General features: G+C 42.6%; 1 protein-coding gene across 19 annotated transcripts in view; it reads right to left on the bottom strand.

The window, feature by feature from the left end:
- NRCAM (neuronal cell adhesion molecule) overlaps nucleotides 1-16,392 on the bottom strand; it is a 280,017-nt gene that overhangs the window by 118,991 nt on the left and 144,634 nt on the right. For 18 of the 19 annotated variants that reach the window (XM_041723226.1, XM_041723232.1, XM_041723228.1 and 15 more), the window contains exon 4: nucleotides 9,588-9,666. The exons of the other annotated variant lie outside the window; for it this stretch is intronic. The gene's annotated coding sequence lies outside the window, so the exon portion shown is untranslated. The remainder of the gene's footprint in view (nucleotides 1-9,587; nucleotides 9,667-16,392) is intronic. 19 annotated transcript variants of the gene reach the window in all.

Raw genomic sequence — 16,392 nt, 5'->3', positions numbered from 1 at the left:
ACAACTACCAACCTGTTCTTTATGTCTATGAGCTTAGACGCTTTTGTTTTGTTTTTGCTTTTTGTTTTGTTGTGTTTTAAATTCTACATATAAGTGAGAATACAAGGTACTTGTCTTTCTTTCTTGGGTCTATTTCACTTATCATAATGCCCTCACGATTGTTACAAATGGTAAAATTTCATTCTCTTTCAGCTATAAAGCTGAATAATATTCCAGTGGGGGTGGAGTGGCGGGGTGGGGTGGTGGGGTAGGGGATGTGCGTATCTCACATTTTCTTTACCTATTCACCGATGAATGGACACTCAGGTTGTCTCCATGTCTTGACTATAATCAATACTGCTGCACTGAACATAGGGGTACATGTGTCTTTTTGAGTTAGTGTTTTCATTTTCTTCAGATTAAATACCCAGAAGTGGAACTGCTTCATTGTATGATAGTTCTATTTTTCATTTCTGGAGGAACTTCCATACTGTTTTCCTTAGTGGCCGCACCAATTTACAATCTCAGCACAAGGTGTACACAGTGCACGAGGGTTCCTTTTTCTCCACATTCTCACCAACATTTGTTATTACTTGTCTTTTTTATTCTAACAGGTGTGAGGTGATATCTCATTGTGGTTCCAATTTGCATTTTCCTGACGATCAATAATATTGAACATCTTTTCATGTACCTGTTGCTCATGTGCATGTCTTCTTTGGAAAAATTGCTTATTCAGGTTCTCTGCCCGTTTTTTAATCAGATTTTTTTTCTGACTGGTAGAAGTTCTTTATGTATTTTGTATATTAATCCCTTATCATACATATGATTTGCACATATTTTCTCCTATGAAGTAGGTTATCTTTTCACTTTGTCGATGGTTTCCTTTGCTGTGCAGAAGCTTTTTAGTTGTATGGTCCCAAGCGGTTGATTTTGCTTTGGTCGGTTTTACTTTTGGGGTCAAATTTAAAAAATCATCACCAAGATTGCTATCAAGGAGATTACCACCTGTTTTCTTCTAGGAGTTTTAGGGTTTCAGGTCTTATATTGAAGTCTTTAATCCATTCTCAGTTGACTTTTTTGTATAGTGCAGGACTAGGGTCCAGTTTCTTTTGCAGATGCATAGCTGTCCAGTGTTCCAGCACCATTTATTGCAGACACACTGTTTCTCCCCCATTGTATATTCTTGCCTCCTTTGTCATAAATGAATTGACCATATATGTGTGGGTTTATTTCTGGGCTCTTGATTCTGTTCCATGGATCTCTATGTCTGTTTTTTATGCTAATACCATATCATTCTTGACACCCATAGCTTACTAATATGATTTGAAATCAGGGAGTGTGATGCCTCCAACTTTGCTCTACATTCTCAAAATTGCTTTGGCTATTTGGGGTCTTTTGCGGTTCTACAGAATCACTATTGTTTTAATTTACATTTCCCTGATGACATATCACATGGAGCATCTTCTCGTATGCTTACTTGCCATATACATATATTCTTTGATGTACAGCCAGTTATTAACTATACTTGTTACATATCTATTTTTATTGCATGTCAATGAGGAGAGTGATCAATGTTTCTTTTGACTTTGCCTAAAACTAATACATCGCCACAATTCTTGGAGTAGAGAGGGAAAGAAGGGATGAGGAGATGAAGAGACACAACTGTATTACCCCCACAAGAGGAGCTGAAACCTGGCTATACTCTTAAACTAAAACATGAAAAAAAAGGGATGCCTGGGTAGCTCAGTGGTTGAGCATCTGTCTTTGGCTCAGGGCATGATCTTGGGGTCCTGGGATCGAGTTCCCCATCAGGCTCCCCACGGGGAGACTGCTTCTCTCCTTCCCAAGTCTCTGCCTCTCTCTGTGTATCTCTCATGAATGAACATATAAAATCGTTAAAAATAAATAAATAAAATATCTAAAAGAAATTAAACCCAATCTTTATCCAATCAAGACCACAGTCAATGGTTTGCCTCTACCACTCCACTGGCAACTTGTAAAGGAGGACCTAACATGCCACAGTTCATAGAAATCTAACAGAGGTCAACTTAGGAAACGCAGGTCAATGTGGTGGAACAGGGGCCATTCGGAATCAAAGGGTGTGAATGCCTCATCCTCCGTTTCCACCCCCTTGTGATTAATTAACAGCCTTACTGCATCCACCCACCAGCTGTATCCTAGCTCATATGCCTGACCCCAAGTGAGGACTACAACAGTATAATGAAAACTGTGCTTCTAATTGTCCAGCGGGTGATCACGGCTTGGCTAAGAAAAGCTCTTTTCACTCTCCTCCTTTCTGATTAACTAGATGGCTTTATAAATCCCCTTAATAAGTTCATTTGTGTAACCCAAGGCTAGCTGCCCTTCCTTCCTGCTGCTAAGAGGGCTCAGCTGCTTATCTTTGGATATGACCCATCAAAAGAGAATTGTTAAAATTTTTTTTTAATCTGCTAAATTGACAAGTACCACTGATCTCACATCTCCCCCAATTTAGTGAGGTTTTCCTATATCATAAAGGAAGTCTAAGTGCGTGCAGTAAATTGAGAGACTAGCAGAAGTCTTTTCTAGTTTATTAAAAATAAAAAAAACCCTTACGACTGTCTCATAAGCAGTGAATTCAATGATTGCCAATGAGTTCATGCAAAGTAATTAATATTTACACAGCTCCTCATCGTTTCTACATGGTTTTCACATGCATTGTCTCATTCAGCCCTCCTGACACCTCTGCCACGTCATACCACTGTTAGTCTCATCTCACGAGGAAGACAGCTGAGGCTCAGGAGGTCAAGTGATGTGTACAAGATCACATGACTACCGAGCGTTAGGCAAGGCATGGTTCTGGCCTCATGATTTCAGATCGGGTGCTTTTCCCCGGATAGCACGTGGGCCAGGTAGCTACCTGTTGTCTTTCAGCCCTACGCTCTGCTTTGTACTACTGAGGCCTGGAGTCTGCAGACTAAGTTTCCATATGCCTTTCCCAATCCTCTTCCCTATTGGCTCTGCTAACTGGAGGTACAGGGGAGCAACACACACGAAAGCGTGATGCAGACAGGAGAGCCCTGGCTTGGACTCAGGATGAGGCGGCAGGTGGCAGTTTCTGTGGTGGAAGTGGGGCAGGCGTGATCCTGGACTCCAGCAGCTCACAAAGCAATGGCACCTCCTTATCCGTTAGGACCCTAGTGGGGAGAGCACTTCTTGAGTAGATGCAAAATCAGATGCACATGCATGCAACCCATGCACAAAAACCAGGAGCGAGTTCATGGGCTCCAGCCCAGGAATGTCGGCTGCTTCTAGTCTAGCCATCACCCCTCCGTTCCTTTTGCACTTCCAACATCCCTCCCTCTCATTTTTGCAGCTCCAGCCTTTCCAAACCATTCCCTTGCTTAAAATACCTAGAGTGGATTCCATTTGTCTCCGTCCCTTGTCTTCTATGCATACACCTGCTCTGGGCCAACCCTCTGGGAGCAGGATAGAAAGCAGAGGACACTGTCCCTCCCCTGACAACATCTGCAATCTCTCCAGGTAACAGGACTCACATATGTGAACCACGAGTAAACAGGGGGACATAGATTCAAGGGCCCATGGGGTAGACGGTGGCTCCATGTGCGATGGCCGAGGACTTCATCACAAACTCTGCTTGCTCGGTGCACAGCGTGGGGCCTGCACGCGTGCTCTCCCCCGGCAGGCACGGCTGTGCTCAGCAGTCCAGAAGCAGCCCCTCGGCCAGCCCGCCCCCCGTCTTCCGAATCACTTCCCCTTTTCTGGACACGCCGGGTTTATACTTCCTGCCCCGCAGCCAGCGCTGGTGCCAAGTTGTCTGCCCTATTCTTGTTCGGTTTCCTGTTCATTAACTTCTGGCTCATTATACCATTAGCATCCCTTCGCCCACATTTGCATCACCATGCATAAGAAACTTTTTGTCCGTGGCAAAAAGGGCCACGATTACGACACATCTATAATTTGGGACAGAACTATTCATTGCAACAGGGTTAAGAGTAGGAGAAAAAGTGATTAGATGACTGTGAGGCCGTCTGAATTTCTCAGCCCTCATTAGATCTCCTGGCTTTCCTTTATTCTCCTCTAAAATCGGAGAATTCTCCATCACGTGGGATTGAGTGTTATTTATGTTTAACACAACTCCTCCTTACTGAGGGCTTGCTCTCTCCTGGGTCCCTTGCCTATGTTAGGCCTCTTCCACCTCTCCCAAGCCATCGATGTCTTCCCATTGTACAGACGAGGAAAGTGAGGCCTACAGTGATGAGCTTACTTGTTCTTGCTACTGGCAAAACCAGGCCTCATGCTGACTGCTTAGGTTGTCTGACTCTCGAGTCCGTGCACTTGAAAACAAGCTAAAACGCCCTTGTTTCCATAGACGGAGAACAGCATCTGTGGCAACCACCACGGCACCTCTGGTCAGTGTGCCCCACTGTGGTCGGTGTCCTGGATCTGGGGATAGCATCACGGGGGGAGCCTCCTCAGGGTGCTGAGGACAGATTAAGAAAAGGGGCTCCAGGGGCACCTGGGAGGCTCAGTGGTTGAGCATCTGCCTTTGGCTCAGATTGTGATCCCAGGGTCCTGGGATCGAGTCCCGCATCCGGCTCCCTGCGTGGAGCCTGCTTCTCCCTCTGCCTGTATCTCTGCCTCTCTCTGTGTCTCTCATGAATAAATAAATAAAATCTTTTTTAAAAAGGGGGGGGGGGAGAAAAAGAAAAGGGGCTCTGGATCACCCTAGCTCCTCTCTGGTTTATAAGGTGACTTTCTTTGAGAAGGGCTCCCCCACCCCTGGTGAGGGAGTGCCCGGAGCTCGCACACCTCCCAGAGGAGGTCCACCAGAAGCAAAGGCTGACCCTTTGGTTTCACAGGTACTGACGGGAATCTGCACTTCTGACTGATGCACTTTCACACACATTTCCAAGTCTTCAGAAGGACCAAAACCCAGGCAATTAGAGAACCAGAAGTTTTCAAGCACCTGGCATCCTTCTATCCCTAACAACTAGTGGACAAGACTGGATTTCCACAAAATTATGAAATGGGATATATTCCTCTATTGCACTTTCCAGACGTGCATTTTTCTTACAAGGTGCTGGCTTCTCTCTCTCCCCTCAGGTCCTGGGGATCCCGACGGCTCTCCCTGGAAGGAGATGAAATAGGGAGCCTCTAAGGCATTACCAACAGATGAGACCTCAGAGGCCTCATTTCCAGAGGGATCAAAGCTTACAGATTCGTGCACATGGGAGATTATATAGGCAACTCCGATTGCTCCCCCTGCCCCCATGTCTGATGTGTGCTTGAAGCAGTATCCACACAATAGATACAGATCAGAATCAGGGAAACATGCTCTGGCAGGAGAAGTTTAGGTACTAGCTAGTAGGCTGTGGGGTATTTTTAAGAGACAGGGAAGTTACAGGGGGTAGCATCCTGGAATCACTACACGGATGCAGCACCAGGGCAGGCCTTGGGGGCTGACAAAGATTTTTACTGTATTAAAAGGACACGTGCTGGCTTCACTGTTCATACCACAAAACACAGACCCAGCATTGGGAGACTGTTAGAAATACTGTTCCAATTCATATGGTGTCCTGTGCTTTTACAACTAGCAAATTCAGTGAATTATAGAAAAAAAAAAAACTCTTAAAAGGCAAAAAATGATACTCCCTCCCCCCAAGTAATCTATTCCCTCTACCACTATAGAAACTACTATGTCTTTGGCAGAACCCTTAATGTTATTTATATCTTGAGCAATGCATTATTTTAATCTAAAAGAGAGCACTAGACAAAAAAAAATTGAATGTCTTTGAGGACAACGGTCTTTACTCAAAATATGTGTGTCTGGGCCCATGAAGAGCCTCCTCTGTGTCACTGCCAAGAATTAGTCACAAGCCAAATGCCCAATCAGTTTTTGTAAACTTATGATTAGCTTTCATCCCAACAAAGCCCGTGTTTGTCACTAGGATACTTGCTTCTCTAGCTACTGGTTAAAGGATCAGTGACATACTTCAAAGATTTTGGGAACAGTTTCTCTTCTTTGCGGAGAGCATTTGTTCTCCCCAAAACAAATGCTAGATTTGTTCATTTGCTCCAAAAATGAGAGGAGCATTTCTTTTGATTGTTTTCCAACTCCACCTCCGCAGTCAACAATGGAAAGCCACACTACCCTTTCCTCCAGCTAGAAGAATCTGTGAGTAAGCTGAGGTCTACAGTATGACATTTCTGAGAAGTCGCTGTTACACAAAAGTGAGGCAGGGTTTGTTCAGCTAGGGACATTATCTGACAAAGGGCCGACACTTTGAATTTCCGTAAGTCTTCATTCATTCATTCATTCATTCATTGAGCAAATTATGCATCCACCACAAGCCAAGCAGTATTCCTGGTACTGGGATGCATTAACGGACACAGCAGGCAAAAGTTCCTGCCCTCATGGACTTCATGGTCCAGTGGAGGGAGATACGTAGTAACAAAAACCGTAAATTAAATAGTTTTCTAGGTGGTAAGTCCTACAAAGAAAAAAAATAAAACTAGAGAGGGAGATGGGGGTTTCAAAGTTTGTATGTCTGTGTGTGCATGTGAGCACACACATAGGTACACTTGCTCACCACAAGAAATCAGCTCACCAGAAAGTGGTATTTGAGCAAAGACCTGAAGAAGAGGCAGCAAGCTATGGGGACATATGCAGGAAGACTGTTCCAGACAGAGGGAACCACAGTGCAAAGGTCCTGCGGCAGGAGTGTGCCAAGCTTGTTCAAGGGCCATTGAAGAGTCAATGTACCAAGAGCAGAATCAGGGGGAGAGGAGTAAGAGTGAGGCCAGGGTAAGGGCTTCAGCTTTACACAAACTTCATTAGGATACAGAGAAAGGTAAGTAATATCCAGAATGAAACACATGGAAATAAAGAGACAGTCAATAAAATGAAACACAAATTTAAATAGAACGCATGTTGCAAAGCCATACTTTAGTACTACTGGTGATTGTATTTCAAGAAAAAACTACATATTTATCATGATCATTGTCTAAAAGGCATCACTGAAATTATTATCATCTAAGTAGATGGGAGATTTATGAGTAGACAGTTTTACTGTGTGGTGATTTAAGAGATTTGTGGGTCAGGGCTCCCCCTGTCCCACATAGATAAAAGCTCAGTGTGGCATTATACCACTTAGATCGAAGGAGAGGATTTAGGTCTTCAGGGCCATTTCTTTCCTAGATTCTTCTATCAAAACACAAACTCAAAAAAAAAAAAAAAAAAAAAAACACAAACTCTGGGTCAGGATGGGAAAGGGCCAGGAAAAGAGTAGAAAGTCACATCTAGAGCAGGGATCAGGTAATTTCTCTTGCAAAGCAGTGGACAGTGAGCTGCTTGAAATCCTGTGTGAAGAGCACACACAGAGCTTCCTGCGGAAGAGCTCTAGGAAAGGAGAGGACGGCTGGAGGTCGGGGGATGGCAACGTACAAAGCAAGTTCTATTAATGTGGACAAATGTCATACTCGCCCTACCTGTGAGCAAACCGCACTGATGCCAAAATTCCAAAACCTTAGGTTTTCTTTCCAGATATGATGAGTCACACTAGGAAGAAGGGTGCCCAGCACTACAATTAAACCATCTTGCTGCAGGGAGGCATTTCCAACCACACCGCATCATTGGGCCTAGAGGATTCTTCTTCTCTTTCTGTCACAGTCATTTATTCTACACAAGGAGCCTGAACATGGAATGGATATTTAGAACCACAGGTGCAGTGTTAACAGCCTTGACAGCCTTTAGATTTATTATTTGATGATAATGGGCAGCAGGGTAACAGCTTTGACTTCCACAGGAGACCTTATTTGTCATGTACCCACAGCACATTGACCAGAGCTCCCAAGGCCAAGGGCTTCCCTTATGAGCTGGTTAAGTATTGTGGTGAGCACATCTCCCGCTCAGGCAGAGGTGTGGTGGTGAAGCACATGGCTCTGGGATTATTAGACTAACTGGGTTTGAATCCCTGCTCTACCATTCACCAGCAGTGTGTGCGCGGGCAACGGGGACCTCAGTTGCTTCATCTATAAGATGAGGACAGTTGCCAAGAGGATGACACGGGATAAAACACGTCAAGGGCTTAGAACATGTCTGGCACTTCATAAGCCACATAAATGGTGCCTGTTTTCAGAAAAAAATCTTACTGGGAATAGCAGTTCCACTATGCATGGATTACTGTCTGCATACAAATTTAATACTTCCATAAAATTCTGTTGACATTTTATACAGGCACAGGCTTGAAAAAAAAACCCGCCAAACCTGATATATTAAAAAATATATATATTGCTTTGGACATATTTTGATTATTCTCAACTGTTGTTATAACATCATGTTAATTTTACCCTATTAAATATTGAAGAAGGGCCATCACTATTGGGAAGACATTAAAATATGTGAAATTAAACTAATTTGTCTTTATGGACTATGGCCTTAGAGGATCCCAGATGCTATTTTTATAATAAATATCCACTTTCTATAAAAGGCCATCGCATCATATGTAACGGAGAAGCATCAGACAAATGCGTCCCTGGGTAAGCTAAGACCTTTCAAGAAAATAACTTGCTTCATGTTGCGCTCACCTTGGGGCAACACTGAAACAAGAACAGGTCAAATAAGTAGTTTCAGAGAAGAATAGCAAAGGTCTACCCTGGTTGAGGCACATAGGCCAAGCGGGAATAAAATTTGCACCAGATATGGCTTTACAACTTAAGAGTTTTTTTTCATTTTCTTCTTTCATTTATTGTAAAATTGAAACTATGGCGCTGATTTTTGGGCACAATCAACAGAAACTCAATCGTGAAAAAGAATATCTTTACATCCAAATACTTTTGGCCAAAATATAATACTGTCAACTCAGTAACAGAAACCCTTTTTTATTAAAAAAAAAAAAATTCAATTTTACTTCACATTTTACCAAGGGAATAAATTTCACTTCTATTGAATATATATTTCTATGGAACTAGATTTCAGTGACTCACTTATTCTCATTAAAAAGAATTCTTTACAACAACAAAAAAAGGAAACTGTAGAAGATTGTCTATATTCTATAGAGGTAAAACATTAATTACAATGGAGAAGTATACGGGCACAGCTATATCATGCCAAGAAGAGAAAGCATAATTTCGATTTAAAAAATGAATTTAAACTATAATGAACTCTCTAACATCACTTGCAAAGAATTCTATATAATGCGAACGATTTAAAAGCAGTGCTATTGTATATCCTAACAAACATTTCCCATTCCTTTTATCAGGAAGTGAATTATTGACGGATGATAAATGTAATTTCATTACAGATGCCAGAGTGTGTTCCAGACCCAGGCAGATTGAAAATAATGCAAGTGAAATGTGGGAAACAAATTGGAAGGGTTTTTCCATAAAATTTACAGAAGCATTGAAAAGTATCAGTTTTCCAGATAATAGGTTCCAAGGCCCACGTGGATCACCAATCTGACTTCCAGAAGAGGAACTAATGAGGAATTGGTACCAGGCACCTGAGGGTCACCGGCAACAAGACTTGACAGGTAGAGCTACAGCAGGAAGCACGCTGCCCCCCCACCCCGCCTCCCCACCCCCGCGTGAACCACAGAACTGCTTACTCTCTCATGCCACGATTCTGGATTAAATGAAAGGAGTGCCACGTCACCCTTGGGGGCTTTCTCTGCTTATCCTAGGTACCTGAGAAATAAAAAGGAAAATTAGGTAATCTATTTTTTAAAAACTACAGTTCTTCTCCATGTGATTGATTGAAGAGAAGACGAATGGCCAGTGGTGTGAGTTTTGATTACCCAGGAGCCCAAGATAAAAAATTTATGAATATCAATTATGATTTGGGCATTTAAAATTATGATTTGAGGCTTTAACGATGCCAGAATTTGTCCATAAGTACACATGAATTCCCTCTGCAGCCAACTCATCACTTCAGGACAAAATTTCTGAGCCTTGTGATTCATCTTAGCACATGCCCTAGGGTGAAGCCGTTTTTCATCTACAAATATGAAAGAATGATTAAAATGGAAATGGTTTGTGGAAATACCACCTCAGTCATCTGGCATGTGGCTAAGTGATCTCCCTTTCCAAACAGTGACCATGGGACAAACAAATCCACCGCCACGAACATAACAAGGACAGAAACAATGGAGCTCTTTCCTCCTTACGCTGGACTCAAATGCGTCTGCTTAGTAATAATGACACACTGTCCCATATTATTGCTTCAAAAAAATGTTTCCAGTGACCCTTGGGAATGCTATGTACTGTTTTCCTTCAGTTTTGCCCTTGGCAAAATTTTCTTTGTTCAGCTTGCTCTCTGAGAAAGTCATTTTGGTCTGAATTGTGTACATTCTAGGTCTTTCGGTTAATAAGAGTTTTTGACCTTTGGTTTCTAGAGCCAGTTCTTCTCCTGGACATGATTGATGACATTAATTCTTCTCGCATGTGGTCCGTGGGAAACCACCCCCACCTTCTGAGGACAGCCTGGGATGGCTGGCTGTCACTGTCGCCAACCCAGTTCTCTGAGCTCCAAAGATGAAACTCAACTAAGGCAGAGCGTCTCCACTGAGATCGCGTTCAGAGAAGAAGGTGACAAAAGATCTGCTGGACTTAAACCAGACAACAGAAAGGCAAGTTCTCTAGCTGTTCTCCAGCTACAGCGTGGTTGACTCTTTGGATGTCTGCTTGCCATTCTCAAGGCCTCTCTCCCAATTTTGGGTTCTCGGTCCCTATGCACTCACCATGGCACTAGTATCCTACCTGTTTTCTTCATCTTTAATGGGCTTTCATGAAACTTCCCTAAAATACTGATGCCAAATGAACTTTCTCAAAACACGGGTTGGCAGATGTCCCTTCTCACTCAAGGTCATAATAGGTTCGTTCCTGAACATAATTCAAACTCTGTACAGCATGGTCATAATCAGGTGTATTTCAGACTGGGCATATTCACAACAAAAGTCCATCTTCTTCTCAAAAGCAGCCCTTCTGCCTTTTCTATTCTGCTCAGTAGCACCACCAACCACCCTTGTCTCAAGCCAGAGGTCAGGCCTTGCTTTTCCTCATTTCTCATTCCAAACTGGCATTTAGGGCCATTCAATATGCTGTAAACTGTCCTCTCTGTGTCAGGCTCTCCAGCTCAGGAGCTCTCGCCTCCTGCAGGTGTCCGGCTTCCAATTTTCACCCATGTGTGCTAAACTATCAGGGTATTTGTTCTAATGATCAGACTAGATCTGATCACGTGACTCCTTTACTCAAAATCCTTACGTGGAATCCGGCACCCTAAACCAAACTCTTGGCCCAGATGATACTCTCCAACGTGCCTTCACAGCACCTCTAACTTCTTCACCTTCAATCACACCAGGGCACTCACAGCGCATCAATCCTAAGGCTTCCAGTGGCATCCACTGTGACTCTGCCCACAGCTGGGACGTCCTTCTCCATGTCTGCCTGCAAGATGCCTATTCATCCTCAGTGATACTTCTCCAGGATTTTCCTGCTGCCCCCATGCAGAGCTGTCACATTTGCTTCTGTATCACCATTATATACTCAAACATAAATATATACGTTGTCAATACTTTTAGTTTGGGGGGGGGGGGCTGATGGCACCATACCGCTATTATTGTGCTCTACACATTTTATGTATAGCTTGCTTGCTACCCTTTGATAATGTCTGAAACAGAGTAGCTCATAAATGAATGAACAAATGTTTATTCATCCATTAAAGAAAGAACAAACATCTCTCCAAAGGTCACTTTCAACCACTTCTTACTTAGGTCTACTTCCTGCTCTAAATTTCTTCATGTTTTTTCCCTTTTGCCATGCAAATACATAGCACTTCTCTTCCTCCCCTGTTCAAGACTTGGCTGTTCCCCTCTGGAATTTCTTTTTCTTTTTTAGATTTATTTATTTATTTAAGCGGGGGCGGGCAGGGAGAAAGAGAGAGAGAATCTCAAGCAGACTCCACACTCATTGGGAGCTTGAGACTCCACTGAGCGTGGAGCCTGACATGGGGCTCAGTCTCAGGACCCTGAGGTCACAACCTGAGCCAACCCTGAATCATGACCTGAGCCGAAACCAAGAGTCCGATGCTCAATGGAATGGGCCACCCATGCGCCCTTCCCTCCATCTCTGGAATTTCTGCACTTTTTTATTTAAAATCTTCCTGAACTAGTTTCAAAACCATTCCCCCTTCAATCATGAGTTCAAGTTCAAACCAGCCATTAATCTTTGTCAATCTCTATCTAGTGGTCACTGTTCCTCTGAACTCCCAGAGCACATTTAAGTCAATAATGCTACTCTGTGCTTTCCCTTTATTTTCATACCTACTACATACATGTGCTTGTGAACAGTTGATTGATTTGTATGTAACTAAAGAGTATGAGTTTACTGAAGGGCAAAAGCCATATTTTATAATGCAAGCTGCTTTAGCAGAGCCTCTCATGGTTCCCTATATATAAAAAGCAATCAATAATGTTTGTTAATGAAGACAGTCAGTACTATCGGTAGTAGTATTTGTACTAATGAAATCCAAATAACTCCAGAATAAAGTCTGATTTATTATCAATAAAGTGGTGAGATTCCGGGTTCAGGTATTGGCCATGGCCCCATAGGTCATTCAGTGGTTATTGAACATTCTAAGTGCGAAGAACTATGTTTGACTCTCAGCTGAGGGGAATGTGTTTTATAAAAGAAAGGCCTTCAATTGTTCACTCTTCATAACAAAGATCTTTCCATGCCCTCCCATGTCCACTAGAGCACTTACTAGATCAAGACGGCTACATTTCAGTAATAAAACTAATTTGGACAGAATCAGCAAGTCCACTATAATGTAGATGTTTGACATCTACTTTCTCACTGAACTTGTGGACTGTTCTACAGAAGAAAAATCCTGGTGGTCAAAGCTGTGTTTTTAGGAAAATGAAAATGCCTATCAAGTTAACATAAAGCTGCTCTGTGTAACCAATAACCATCAGCAACAGCTTTGAAGATGCAGAGAGAAAATTAAGGAGAAAGTTTTCCCTAGGGATGATTTCTGGGTTTGGTATATGACAAATATTCATTTTCATTCAGCAAATATTTACAAAGCATGAACTAAGGGCCCAAGATGGTGCAAGAGGCTGTCTAAAATGTATTTCTTTTATTCCTACCCCTCTACGGCAAGAAAGTTTTTAAGACCCTTCAAATATATATACCAGTCAAATGATTTATTGTTTTGTACAACAAATCAATTTGAAGACCTTTTTTTTTTTTTGATATTAAAGCTTATCTGTGGTTGGATTCTCTAAAACAGGGAACTGTTACATAACAGAGAAATATTTTACAGGACACTTGGAACTTAGATGTATTTTCCAGGTCATTTGAATAATTTAAATACAGTAGTTTTGTCTAGTTATATTCGTCAAATTCTTTTGTAGGTATTTTCCCCCCAGGAACAAAGTCATTTAAACTACATTAACTACAGGCTCTCTGTGCTTGCTGACAACAAAATAAATACAAACTTGCAGAAACCATTTCCCCTGCCCTCCTTTTCCATGTGGATTGTTGTCTGCTTTCCATTCTCTCCTTTCATAACCTATTCCTATGGCCTCTCCTTCACCAGGCTAACAGCTTCTGTCAGCAAAGCTTTTATTCAGTACAGTATCAAAAGCTTTGCAGAAAAACGGATTAATCATGTTCACTGCGTCTCTTTGTTTACCCCTTCAGTTCTTGTGGATTTCAAGCTCACTATGAAAATGCATGTCTAATCACAAATGTGAAGTCCCTGTCGGTTATTTTGGTGCATTTCTCATTTAAACATATTATATAATTTGTTGTCTGAAATCAGGTTGTCTGAAAAATCAAGTAGATTGGTTTTCCCAAATACATCTTCCACATCACTGGTAAGGATTTAAACACATATCCTGTGTACCCCGAGTTCCAGAAGAGAACTTCATGTATACCAATGCCAAGGAAGTGGTTCCATGTTTTACTTGTTTATTTTCAACAAATAATTCCCGTGAGACAGACATATAACTAAGCATTTTTAAAACAGTAATTTGGGGTTAGATGGCGTTAAGCAAGTAATAGAAGTTATGTATTCCATGAATTGCCAAAGTAGACCTTTCCTGTAGTCTTGTCACTTAGGCTAAATCTAAATGGAATAAAGACTCTTCACTCAAGCCCTGAATATATCAGAATACCATCCTTTGCCATTAAATTCATGCCAATAATTAAATGGGATAAGTACTAGTGACTTCACCACCTCTGTGCATAATAATTTCCTACAGTAATTCTCTAATACATAAAATTTCCCACTTGCTCGGGATGAACTTGTTCACTTTGCTTTTTCCGAAGCCGAAAATAGTTTTTCTTAGAAACACTGATGGTTTCCTCTATGAAAATGCCTCACAGCTGGAGGCCTCCAAGCACAGTGGGCAACACCACTGAACCATTTCTTCTACATTCAGACAATCTCTCGTCGTTTGAGAACATGGCTTTCTCATCATTGTTTCTCATCATTGTTGTCATCTTGCTGAGAACTGTAGCAGTAGAATTCTTACGTCTCAAATAACCAGTAAGATAGTAAACAAATACAAAATTACGCAAGCTCATCTTTTTCAAACAATTAGCCAGGGAGAACCACATCAAGATGAGCCTTTCCAGAAACAATTTCTACAGGAAAAAAAAAAAAAGTGGTTGGATGGGAATCCATAATACAGCAAAAGAAGTCACAACCTTGAAAGAAGCCACCTGGGAAGGGAATCACCTTTGCTGGGCCGATGGGAATCCCTGTCTCTGGGAAGACTGGGTTTCCAACCGAGATGCCACGTTCGCCAAGTGTCTAATGGACAGTCCACTGGCATATCCCTTCCCAGGCTATTCAAGTGAAAAACTGCACGCTGGAAGTATTTTCTGCTCTTTTTCTTTACAAAACCTTTGAGAATGACAAAAATGAAAATCGGTGTGGAATCACCCATGGGATGGAGGGCACCAAACATCTGTTCAGCTAGAAAGAGCGCTCCTTGTATGCACTTCATAGTTTATATAATCTAGAGTCTCTGGCTAGATCATGGTGCAGACGCTTTTGCAAGAAATCCTGTCCGGATTTCTGTAAAAAGTCTGTGGGATCTGTGGGTTTGTGCATAATGGCCCTGGTGTTACACATACACAGGGAAGGCCCATGCCCATACACTACACAGGGAAGGCTGTGGTCCTGTGAGTGCTGCGGCAGCCAGCCTCGAGGCCCATCCTGCGCATCTCAGGTGCAGTCTCATCTCAGGTGCAGTCTGGGCTGTGGAGGCACTGCAGGAACACATTAATCAACACGTTCAGGGAATGCATTAATCAACACCGCCACGTCGGCTGGCATGCCCATTGTTTAACCGTGCATGCTAACGAATGCAAAAGCGCCAATATGAATGTGGATTTCCACCGCCCTGCAAGAAACAAAACCCTTTTCACCACTGGCCCCATGCACCATATCCTACTCGACTCTTTCAATAGAAATCATTCTCTCCTGTATTCGTGCTAGTTTATGGACTTGCTTTCTGCAACAGTCAACCAGAAACAAAGACGCTTTACAGACCAGCTAAGTTTGACAAAAGCTGTAGAAATGCCTTCTGCAGATAGGAAAACGTGAAGCCTTCCAAGAGATTTTTTTTTCTTTGCCTCGCAAAACAGATGCTGTCGTGAAAGGCAAAATAAAACAAAACAAAACAAAGCAAAAAAAAAAAAAAAAAGAAGAAGAAGAAGAAGAAGGAGAAGAAGTCCAAGCATCTATTTGTGTATGCATTCAGATGTGACAGCAACATACTGCGTCACCAGCAGGGGCCTGGGCCTGGCCTCCTGCTCCATACGGGGCTTCATTTTCCTCCCGGGTAGTTCCCTAGATAACCCTCCTGTCAGGATTTGACTCCCTCCAAAAGCAGCCAGGGATGAAATGTCCAGATGCTGGAAGGAAGGAGTCTGCTCACAGCACCCACAGCACCTAGGCACCCATCCCTACATCTGTCTGTGCAGGGACTGTAGACCTAAATACTTAAGGCTGTCCAGTGTAATCTGACCCAGTAGGCTGTGGCCTATAATCTTCAACGCACATGAATTTTGGTCATGAGATTGCTGAGCGTAAAAGTGCTAAGTCCTAATGAGTAAGGGATGCCGTTTCTAAGGATCCTTTTGAAGATGCTTCCTCTTAGGGGTGGAGCTATCTCAAAAGAGGTTGCACTGGCTGGGAGTGAGGGTGACAGGGGAGTGCCCCCCTCCAGAGTGGTAAAGTTCTAGTCATTTCAGTGAGCTTCTAAGCTACAGTCTGTGGCCCACTGATCCAGCCTCCTCTCACCACCAGCTCCAGCTCTAAACATTTAAAACAGTGTTTTAAACCTGCAAGACTAAGCACAAAGAGCTTGGGGGAGAACAAATCTGATCCAGTAAGTCTTT

This window comes from Vulpes lagopus, chromosome 11 (assembly GCF_018345385.1).
Source record: "Vulpes lagopus strain Blue_001 chromosome 11, ASM1834538v1, whole genome shotgun sequence".
NCBI lineage: Eukaryota > Metazoa > Chordata > Mammalia > Carnivora > Canidae > Vulpes > Vulpes lagopus.
The sequence above is the reverse complement of the archived record's forward strand: the minus strand, read 5'-3'. Positions and strand labels throughout refer to the sequence as shown.